Genomic DNA, 9,118 nt, shown 5'->3' on the forward strand with positions numbered 1-9,118 from the left:
AAAAATATAATAAATGTAAAAAAAAATAATACAAATAATAAAATTTGATTAAATTTTAAAACAAAAAATATGTTGGTACACAAGGTAAAGTTCTACACACATAGGATAAACTGTAATAATAAAGTGCAACAAATAATTTAAATGCAAATGTCACATAAGTGAATGTGTGTGTCACTCTTTGTTGTTTTTAAGTGCAAATATTCCTCTTTAGATAATGATGAGAATGAATTCAGGACCATAGGGATGCGAATGAGATGTTAGAGAGAGAGAGAGAGAGAGAGAGAGAGAGAGAGAGAGAGAGAGAGTGAGAGAGAGAGCGAGAAAGAGGTTACGTATTCAAGTAGAAGTCAAACCCAGCAGACCATAAACTTGTTCATACAGTAGATGGTGAGTGTTGTTCTTAGCTGCCCATTACAACAGGAAACACATTAGCTTTGAATGTATAACCACAGTAGCTTATTTGCTCGTGTTAATTACAGTTCTCCATAACGAGCAACAATGCTGCGACCTTTGCTGTTTCCTTCATTTCCCTGTGACTAAAGACTCCAGGCGTGCCTTAAAACAGTAGCATTTATTATTTAGCATAGACCATTTGCCTGTGACATCACATCCAGTCTAAATATATAACTCATTTCATAGGCCAGTTCGAGTCTGCGTTTCTCCGTCTCTCGTGTGAAACCAGAACGCCAGTAAGCGTAGGCTCAGTATTCTCTCAAATGACTCAGCAGAGCTCATTATGAAATAGTTACACTACATCTTGGCTTTGTGTCAGGAATAGTTAAACAGAGACAGGAAGAGCTACAGCATCACTCTGACAAGATCACAAGAGAGAACATATCTCTGTGCTGGTGATGAACACTCAGGCCACTCTTAGATTCTTTTATAACAATATCAATATTTTGTAAACACAATTTCTAAACCAAAGTTTAAGTTTGGGGTCAGTAAGATATATATATATTTTAAGATTATGAAAGATGTCTCTGTTTTCTATTTTACTATATTTCAAAATGTAATTTATTCCTGTGATGGCACAACAATATCAATATTTTGTAAACACAATTTCTAAACCAAAGTTTAAGTTTGGGGTCAGTAAGATATATATATTTTTTAAGATTATGAAAGATGTCTCTGTTTTCTATTTTACTATATTTCAAAATGTAATTTATTCCTGTGATGGCAAAGCTGAATTTTTTTACATCATTACTCCAGTCTTCAGTGTCACATGATCCTTCAGAAATCATTCTAATATGCTGATTTGATGCTCAAGAAACATTTCTTAATATAATCAATGTTGAAAACTGCTTTGTTAATTATAAAGTTCAAAAGAACAACATTTATTTGAAATAGAAATCTTTTGTAGCATTACAAATGTTTTTATTGATACTTTAATCAATTGAATGCATCCTTACTGAAACTAACTATTTATCTTACTGACCCCAAACTTTTTAACAGTACTGTATATATTTTAAGTATATACTCCATACTTACATCAACTTGGCAATAATGTCTATTAGGTTGAAAATATGGCTCCTCTGACTGAAGTAAAATTTTAGAGCAAATATCAACATATACAGTACAATGAATACCAAATATAAAAACTACAAAATACTACAGGTACATTTGCACACAGTTTGCACAAGTTTTTCCTTTGCAAGTCTGCATTTTTGAAACGTTTCAATTATAGACAGCAACATCGTCAAAACAATCCCTGTTCACACAGATCCACGGAAACGGCTACAAACACTGTATTATGCATTTTGGCCATTAGCTGGCGAAGAAACACTATGCACCTGCAGACATACCTTTAGACTAAATATGTAATAAACATAAGCGTGACATCACCGTTTTCAAAATTAGTGTTTTTGAAGTAACACTTTCAGGTGCCCAAAACTTTGTTGTCATATAAATGAATGGCCAAAATGCATAAAAAGTCTTCTGTTTTCAGTTAGAAATGCCCCCCTAAGATATATTTTTAAAATATATCACCTGCCGTACAAATGGTTAAAAGTCTTTGCTGTTAACACAAAAGTTACACTCTCAGAACTTATTAGGAAGTGGAGAGTTAAGCATACTGATTTTAAAATCTCGCTCCATCTCCATTGTCCTTGAGCAAGGCACTTAATTCCAGGATACTCCAGGGGGACCATCTCTGCATTTTACTCTACTGTATAGCTATGGATGAAAGCATTTTATGTAATCTCGTAGAGAGCTGGCTATATTTACACATGAAGAGCAGATGCACAGTACCTGTAAAACTGCAGCTGCCTCTTTGGACTCCCATAACGAGCTCTACAGCAACAGCAAAAAAGAAAAAAGGAGTGTTATTACAAATTCATTTGTCCTTTTTACCTTTATTTAGTGAAGGTGGTAAGAATAATATAAATACAGCGCATTGATTATGTATTGGAGATATAGGTCTTTTCATATATCAGCAAACTATTGACTCTCTTGGAGTGAGAAGGCTCTGCTCACGTATAGGGGGATCCAGTCTGCCGCGTGGAGAGACGAGCAGGGGAATCCGTGTTGGGTTCAGGGTACATGGAGCCGTGAGACCAGCTGACAGCTCTCACTCAGACTCTCAGCTTCTGTACAGAACACAGAGAAAATATGTCTGTTAAAAGAAATAAAACAGTGCAAGGTCAGGAGGTGGTGCCACTTATTTGTTTTGTGCCATTCATGGGGAGCTTACAGTACATAAGCACTCTGGAAATCACCCAAAATACTAAGTTCCATTTACTGTATATCTCATTGCTGGTTAGCCTGAATATCTTCTGTCTGTAAAGACCTGTATGATTCTGCTTCTGAAAACAAACTCTTCCTGAGCTAAATTATACACGATGCTGACTTAATTAGGGGCCAAGCACTGAAGGTGCGATGGCACCTATTGTATTCGTTAGAATTCTTCTTCTTCTTCCGCTCTTGAGTCTATAGCAGCCCATAGAACCGCTTGCGGGAAAGTTGTGAAATTTGGCACACAGATAGAGGACAGTCTCAACATAAACCACAGCAAATTTGGAGTCTCTAACTCAAACTCTGTAGTCCACCTCTTGTCCAAAATTTCACTTATGTTTAAGCTAATAACTTTTGAACCGTAAGGCACAGAATTTCCTCTGATTCGTTGGCACATGCTGAGTCGAATGGACACCAAAATTAAAAAAATCGTAAAGGTTTTTTTTTGCGATTTTTAAAATTTCTTTTTATACTAAGTTTGTCTGATTTTCACTAAAATTGGGCTCAGATCATCTTCAGACCATGCTGGCAAAAAGTTATGGAATTCAAGTTGATTCGTCAAACCGTTCTCGAATAACACGCAAGCAAATTCTATGAAAAGCACGCAAAAATGGATGTGAGGCTATATCTCTGCAACGGTTTGGCGTATTGAGACCAAACTTGGTGTGTGTTATAACAAGCATGACCTGAGGCTACCTGCAGTGTTTCGGCGCAGTGCCACCTAGTGGTCAGGAGATAAGAAAAATGGCTATTTTTGTTTATAACTTCCGAATGGTTCGTCCAAAGCTTCTGTAAAGCTTTGACATATTTACAACTTTGTATGTGCCATTGTCACCTCACACTGACCAGGCCATATCATTTTGGTAACAGCGCCACCTATTGGTCAAGAGTAATAAACCATTCATTAACCATAAATAATGAAATTTCTATAAATTCTAATAACTTTTTATTGCATTCTCCTATTGTGATGAAACTGGTCTCAAAATATTTCTTTGGTTATGCTGAAAACATAGATACCAATTTTACCATAGTCGGCCGGAGTTCTTGTCTGCCATTTTGATTTATGTTGAAAACCTACTTTTTCGAACTCCTGATCTGATTGGTCTGATTTACACCAAAATCCAATCAGATCATCATCAGATAGTGCTGACAAAAAGTTATGGATTTCGTGTTGATAACACATCGATTTGATAACAGCGTCACCTATTGGTCAAAAGCGATAAGCCATTAAATCATATTAACAGAAGTTGTGTTTATGATTTTTTCAGTCAAATCATCCTAAACTTGCTTTAATTACTCATTGTTGCAGTTGGTCTGATGATCCATGCCATGCTTAGCTCCTCATTTTGCCTTTGGAGTGCTTGGCCCCATAATTGCTGCTTGCAGCTATATTTTTTGTTGTTCTTGAAATACAAACATTAAAGGACAGGATAGGTTCAGGAATTGTTGATTGCTGCACATCTTGGTCCAGGGTTGACCCACTGATAACTTATTTAGCAACTATGCTAATGCATATTTCAGCATTAATGACATGTGCCATAAATAGCTGAGCTTACAAGTACATGATTAAGTGATGCATTATGGAGTAACTTTAACCTAAAAACCAATTAGAATTCAGTGCAGCAGTGAATTTTAGCCCCAGGAGTCACTTAACACATCTCTATCTCAATAGTGCACGAATTCAGAGGTTAGAGGCCATAAAAAATGCAGATTCTCAGAAAGAACAGTCCTAAATGTCCTCGGTGATCCGTCATTGCTAACATAGTATTCATACTATTTAACTGCTATTGACGTAACAGTGAGGTCAATGAGTCTTCACTTTTTATAATAAATAAATAAAATCCACTATTGTGAATGCAATGTCAATTGTGTGATCACAGGCATAAATAGGGTACAAAAAGAGCCTTTAAATTGTTTTACGTTCACGTCTACTTTTGAACCATGATACTATATAAAGAATAATAATGAAAAAGAACAAATACAGTAAAACTGAGGGAAGGAAATAATGCAGAAAACAGCATTGAAGTTAATATTTACAATGATACAATTACAATGTTGTTTTATATCAAATAATGTTCACAATTTATCCAATAAACAGCTGCGATATTTTAAAATAAAGCCACTAAACAGAAATCAACTAAATCCAGTATCACACCCTAAAGAACCTAAAACAACCTTCTGAAATCTACACTGACAATTAGGTACGTTTTATCAGTCTTTATCGGATCACGTCCCGCGGCTCTTGTATCGGAATACGTCTCATATCAGGATACCCAACCCTTCAGTCTGATGGCTAACGCATTGGTTTTGGATGTCCATGTGGCAAAGAGACAACAGCTACAATCTGGCCCTCAATATGTTTGCTAAAGGTGTCCTCTGAGAGGCCAGGTGGCATGAGCTAGTAATCCCCCTGCATGACCTGAACACACTGCACACATGAAGTCACTTGAAGACATGCGCAATATGAGGAGAGAGAGAGACTTTATGCATGACAGACTATATGTTACATATGTATGTTAATAGCCAGGGTTATTGATTGGCCTTTAGCTACAGTAGATGCAGCAAAGAGCATCATGCACTGTATGTTCAACACAACCTACAGTAAAGGGCCAATGGCAATCAATGGAAATGTCAGTGTTCATTCCATTACAAAATTTATATAAAATATTTACTGCAACAGCATTTACACTATACAATTTGTAATGTTTCCTGAGCACCAAATCAGCAATAATATATCATAATATTTTATGTATTTTTGATTAATTTAATGCAAGTGACTTCTTTCTATACTGTAGGTGTTTATAAACATAAGGCAGCATTAATGTGACATAATAGCTGCCAGTATTGTCCTGCATATGTTCTTTAGTTCAACGTCCTACAGCGAATGACACACTGCTCAATAACTCGGCTGTAAGACATTTAGCCCATGGATACTTGCTTTTTTTTTAAATGGAGAAAAAAAGAGAAAATGTGAAAGAGGAAAGATTATAATATCAAGTTCACATTTCTGCTGTCTCGTGCTGTTACGGGTGGCAAAGTGTGGGGGGAGGGAATAGTATTGGCTGCAATATTCAGACATGAGCACCACTTCAACACACACACACAGAGTGACAGGTCATTTCCATGACTCAGCAGTTTCTTTCAAAAACAAAAACAGAATATCAATGGATCTTGAGGCATAGTGACATTTGATCATGATTCAATAATGTCCATATACTGTGAGGTCCAAAAATTGAGGCAACATTAAAAATCTAGGATTTAAAGTACTTTTTTTTTGTGCTCTTTTAGAATTTTGAAGTTAATATTAAGAAAATATTAAATAATTGAATATAGAACAAAGAAATGTTATAACTTAAAATGAAAAAAAAAAACAAAGTTTAGTTTATTTGTTTACATTTGACTGTAAATGTGCCAGAATTAGCCAGGAGGCTATTTTTCATAAATCATGTCGCTATAAGTCATGTCAGAAAGATTGTATTTGCAAGTTGAATGCACATGAACTCCACCACAAAGTCGAAATTACGAGAGGGAAATTTGAAACTTTAAGCCCACAGTGTCTAATACAGGAAAGTGTCAGTGGGAAAATAGATGCAGTGATAAATGATAAATGTATTCAAATTAATAAAAACATTATGGCATGGTTTCACAGACAGGGCTTAGACTAAACCAGGATTAGGCCATAGTTCAATTAGGATATTTAAGTAATTTTTAAAAACGTGCCTTAGAAAATAACATTACTGGTGTGTGTCTTGAGACAAAATAAAGGCACTGATATATTTTAAGATCAGTCAGTGCAAGTTTCTTTCAGTTAAAACAGCTCAGACTTACATTTTAGTCTGGGTCTAGGCTTAAGCCTTGTCTGTGAAACCGGGGGTAATATTATTTTCATTTACGATAAAACTAGATGTGCTAGACAATAAAAACTGATGTGCATTCTGTATTTATAATTTTGTGGAAGTGTTGAGTTAAAATGTTTGCTGAATTTGTTGAAGACAAAGGGAATCGCCATCGCGCTTTGATCAGTGTGACATGAATGCACCTAATTCATAATTATGACTTCCCAGCTCATAAATACTGTAACTTCCATTAATATGCCTGTGCATGTAAGCTCTATTACTTAAATATGGCAACAGATCATTATTACATTTATCATCTGTATCAGTGTTTACAGCATGTACAACAAAATAAAATAAAAACTGATGTGCATTCTGTATTTATAATTTTGTGGAAGTGTTGAGTTAAAATGTTTGCTGAATTTGTTGAAGACAAAGGGAATCGCCATCGCGCTTTGATCAGTGTGACATGAATGCACCTAATTCATAATTATGACTTCCCAGCTCATAAATACTGTAACTTCCATTAATATGCCTGTGCATGTAAGCTCTATTACTTAAATATGGCAACAGATCATTATTACATTTATCATCTGTATCAGTGTTTACAGCATACATAAGGTTACATAACATCCTAGCTGAAACAAAGTAGGCAAGGAAACAGAGTGATCCACCCTTCAGACATATGGAGTGAGTCAGGTTTAGAGAGGGAGAGGTGGGGCAGGCTTTGAGATCATAATGCAGTGAAGTCTCACTGTTGCCTCATCAGGATTCTGGGCAGTGTACTGCATCGTCAGCATGCTCTCGCTCTCTCTCTCTCAGCACTCCTTCAACTCCTCTACAGTGCTTTGTGGGGTGGCTCCTAACTCTGCTGTGTGTTAGAGATGAGCTGAGTGGTGGTCAGTGTCTATTGTAGACATCCCACTTCCCCAAGGGCTTTTAAGAGCAGCTGAAGAACACAGAAAGTGCTGGCTGCCCTCGTGCCAGTCCTCATTAGGAATGCATCCAAGATGTTTTTTCTTTTTTGCCCCTCTCTCTCTCTCTCCGAGAGTAATGAAAACATGATTTTAAATTTTTGGGGGAACTATCCCTTTAACTCATCAACACAGAGCAGCAAAAAGCTGAGCTGATAATCCAGTCACTTTAGTACCTGCTATCCACATTCTTCTTCTCATATACTCCAGAATAGATCATCTGGACTATAACAATCATTTCACTCCAGTGAAAATACTGTATAACTGTATATATGAGGCACCTAGCAAGCCAATGACTGCAGTGAGCCAATCACAGTGCAGAGTTTGAACTGAAGCCAAAACTCTGCGAAAGTAGACGGTGAAAATTTTTGGGGGAACTATCCCTTTAACTCATCAACACAGAGCAGCAAAAAGCTGAGCTGATAATCCAGTCACTTTAGTACCTGCTATCCACATTCTTCTTCTCATATACTCCAGAATAGATCATCTGGACTATAACAATCATTTCACTCCAGTGAAAATACAGTATAACTGTATATATGAGGCACCTAGCAAGCCAATGACTGCAGTGAGCCAATCACAGTGCAGAGTTTGAACTGAAGCCAAAACTCTGCGAAAGTAGACGGTGATCAACTACAGAGTGCTAAAACATGAGTATACACATAAGGGATGCATCAGCCTACAAATAAAGATGCAATACATCTCTTCTAACATTATCAGACATGACATTTGTTAAGGTTATTTCCCACAGGACAGAACTCTCACAGAGCATCAAAGAACACAAAGGATTCTGGCATTAAATGTAAAAAAAAGACTACAGATACCACTCTAGAATGGATAAAAAGACATACTGCAGATGCACACTCACCGGTGTCTTGTGCTGTGTTTCTGCCTGATAACGCCAGCTTGGCTTTCACTATTTAAACACAGATGGGCTAAGCAGAATCCCGTCTGAAAGGTGGAAGAGAGAAAAAGGGAGGAGTGTGTGCAGGATGTTGCCAGTGCTTTGGCTTGCAGTAATGTATTCCTTTCCAAGCTCAGCGAATCTGCTACCCGGCTATGCAGATCATCAACTCTGAATGTGTGTGTGACTGTGTGAATGTGAGGAAAAGTATTTGAGGTTGAAACACAAAAGCATAATAAATACTGATATTTCAGTACTGAGTAAACTATACAAAAGCCATTCAGAGCAGCCTTGTAGATGTAGGTCTTAAGGAATTGGGAATTGTAGGAATTAAGGGATAATTCACCCAAAAGCACATACGTATGCAATGTATGTACGCAGATACATTGTTTACGTTCAGATCAAAGTGTAAACAACGTATCTGCGTACATACGTTGTTTACATATGGATTCTCTCCAAAATGGTGCCAGGGTGACGCAGAGGAGACGAATTGTTGAATAAAGTAATTTTTTTTGTTTACTTTGCACACAAAAAGTAATCTCGTAAAATTACGGTTGAACCCTGTTGTCACATGGATTATTTTAACGATGTCCTATACGTTTCTGGACCTTGATCGTGTTAATTACATTGTTGTCTATGGGAGGGTCAGAGAGCTCTCGGAAGTCCTCAAAAATATT

The 9,118-nt window shown here is 36.7% G+C and overlaps 1 long non-coding RNA gene across 1 annotated transcript; it reads right to left on the reverse strand.

The window, feature by feature from the left end:
- Positions 1 to 2,243: 2,243 nt before the first annotated feature.
- LOC107565831 (uncharacterized) lies at positions 2,244 to 8,432 on the reverse strand. The gene is made up of 3 exons (XR_001606436.1): positions 8,406 to 8,432; positions 2,473 to 2,585; positions 2,244 to 2,289 (listed from the first exon to the last, which is right to left on the reverse strand). It is a non-coding gene; the product is annotated as an uncharacterized lncRNA (long non-coding RNA).
- Between the last annotated feature and the right edge of the window lie 686 nt (positions 8,433 to 9,118).

This window comes from Sinocyclocheilus grahami, unplaced genomic scaffold (assembly GCF_001515645.1).
Source record: "Sinocyclocheilus grahami isolate Dianchi unplaced genomic scaffold, SAMN03320097.WGS_v1.1 scaffold1030.1, whole genome shotgun sequence".
NCBI lineage: Eukaryota > Metazoa > Chordata > Actinopteri > Cypriniformes > Cyprinidae > Sinocyclocheilus > Sinocyclocheilus grahami.